Source organism: Babylonia areolata, unplaced genomic scaffold (genome assembly GCF_041734735.1).
Source record: "Babylonia areolata isolate BAREFJ2019XMU unplaced genomic scaffold, ASM4173473v1 tig00055200, whole genome shotgun sequence".
In the NCBI taxonomy this organism is placed as follows: Eukaryota; Metazoa; Mollusca; class Gastropoda; order Neogastropoda; family Buccinidae; genus Babylonia; species Babylonia areolata.
Window position 1 is genome coordinate 2,501 of NW_027468529.1, and position 2,500 is coordinate 5,000.

The following is a 2,500-nucleotide window of genomic DNA, read 5'->3' on the forward strand; positions in this document are numbered from 1 at the left end:
AGGGTGTGAACTTAGACATGCATGGCTTAATCTTTGAGACAAGCATATGACTACTGGCAGGATCAACCAGAATGCAACCCGTATTCTGCGTGCCCCCGGGAGACGGTTGCAGCGCCAGTTGGGACCGCTGCTCACAGAAACGAGGGCTGAGCTCTTTCCGTGGGCGGTCCGCGGCAGCACTATCAACTGAAACCACCGGACAACAGATTCAGGGCCTGAGAGTGCAACGAATCCATCGGTCTCGGCGGGAGGCGCGCCAAGAAGAAGAAGGAGGAGGAGGAGACCAGACCGGACCGGACCGGACCCCACCCTTTCTTCCTCCTCGACACCGTCTCCCGCCCGTTTCCACGTGCCGGACGACGCCCGGTTAGAGACGGGCGCGCCCTTGACGAGATGAAGCAGGCGTTACGCTTTGGGACGCCGAAGGGGCTGGGGAGCACCAACGACCGTCAGTGAGGGAGGAGAGAAAACGCTTCTCTCGACCCGTCGTCAGCGAACGCACCGAACCTTCTACGGACCGTGAGACGCCGGCCGACAAGCCGAGCCCCGGCAAAGGAAGCCCGGCGAGGCGGCCGTGCGCGTTCACACTTGGACGCGCAGGCGGGAAGCTCGGCAGCCGGGCGGGTAGCCTGCGGGGAGCTGGTGGGCTCCCGAGACTCCCGTCCCCCGACTCGGGCCTCGCACGCCGAGCGGTCGCTAGCTTGCCAGTGCAAAAGACAGAAGCGCGGGGGCAGTAAAGCCAGGCGGACGGGTCGACCGTTGCCGGCTGTGCGCCGACCGGAGCGATCCGCCACGCCACGCCGCGTCCCCCACAACCAGGGTGTCGCATAAGGCGCTGCGAAGGTGGACCTTGATCCACATTGGGCAGAGCCTGAGTTGAGGCCCCCCAGCACGTGCCTGGGGACCAGGCGTTGAGGAGTAGGCCTTTTTTTGAGGGCCCAGAAAGTATTTTGGCAATTGTAGCGAGGTTTTGGAGTTTTATCCACAACCTTTACCTGCCTTTTTTTTTTTTTTCCTTTTTTCTCTCTCCGAGCATGCCAAAGTTGATAGAAAACGCGGTTCGGCATGGACGGGAGCAGGCGTTGAGGAGTAGGCCTTTTTTTGAGGGCCAGAAAGTATTTTGGCAATTTTTTACTTTTTTATCCACAACCTTTACTGCCTTTTTTTTCTTTTTTTCCTTTTTTCTCTCTCCGAGCATGCCAAAGTTGATAGAAAACGCGGTTCGGCATGGACGGGAGCAGGCGTTGAGGAGTAGGCCTTTTTTTGAGGGCCCAGAAAGTATTTTGGCAATTTTTTACTTTTTTATCCACAACCTTTACCTGCCTTTTTTTCTCTCCGAGCATGCCAAAGTTGAGAGAAAACGCCGTTTGGCATGGACGGGAGGAGGTGTGGAGGAGTAGTCCATTTTTGAATGGCAGCGGAAAGATTTTGGCAATTGTAGCGAGGTTCTTCGGACTTTTATCCACAACCTTTACCTGCCTTTTCCTCAGCGAGCATGCCAAAGTTGAGAGAAAACGCCCTTCGCCATTGACGGGACCAGACGTTGACGACTACGTCTTTCTTTTTTTCACGGCGCCTGAACGATTTGGGCAATTCTCCACAGCGCGTTTACTTTTTATCCACAACCTTTACCTGCCTTTTCCTCAGCGAGCATGCCAAAGTTGAGAGGAAAACGCCGTTTGGCATGGACAGGAGCAGGCGTTGACGACCAGGTCTTTTTTTTGGTCTTTTTTTTTCACAGCGCCGGAAGGATTCAGGCAATTCTCCAAAGCCGGTTACTTTTATCCACAACCTTTACTGGACCTTTTTTTTCTTTTTTTCCTTTTTTCTCTCTCCGAGCATGCCAAAGTTGATAGAAAACGCGGTTCGGCATGGACGGGAGCAGGCGTTGAGGAGTAGGCCTTTTTTTGAGGGCCCAGAAAGTATTTTGGCAATTTTTTACTTTTTTATCCACAACCTTTACCTGCCTTTTTTTCTCTCCGAGCATGCCAAAGTTGAGAGAAAACGCCGTTTGGCATGGACGGGAGGAGGTGTGGAGGAGTAGTCCATTTTTGAATGGCAGCGGAAAGATTTTGGCAATTGTAGCGAGGTTCTTCGGACTTTTATCCACAACCTTTACCTGCCTTTTCCTCAGCGAGCATGCCAAAGTTGAGAGAAAACGCCCTTCGCCATTGACGGGACCAGACGTTGACGACTACGTCTTTCTTTTTTTCACGGCGCCTGAACGATTTGGGCAATTCTCCACAGCGCGTTTACTTTTTATCCACAACCTTTACCTGCCTTTTCCTCAGCGAGCATGCCAAAGTTGAGAGGAAAACGCCGTTTGGCATGGACAGGAGCAGGCGTTGACGACCAGGTCTTTTTTTTGGTCTTTTTTTTTCACAGCGCCGGAAGGATTCAGGCAATTCTCCAAAGCCGGTTACTTTTATCCACAACCTTTACTGGACCTTTTTTTTCTTTTTTTCCTTTTTTCTCTCTCCGAGCATGCCAAAGTTGATAG

The 2,500-nt window shown here is 52.6% G+C and overlaps 1 non-coding gene across 1 annotated transcript in view; it reads right to left on the reverse strand.

The window, feature by feature from the left end:
* Window positions 1-73, reverse strand: part of LOC143279321 (small subunit ribosomal RNA) — a 1,829-nt gene extending 1,756 nt beyond the window's left edge. The window contains exon 1 of the ribosomal RNA XR_013054862.1: window positions 1-73. This exon is cut by the window's left edge and continues 1,756 nt beyond it. This is a non-coding gene — a ribosomal RNA (small subunit ribosomal RNA).
* Between the last annotated feature and the right edge of the window lie 2,427 nt (window positions 74-2,500).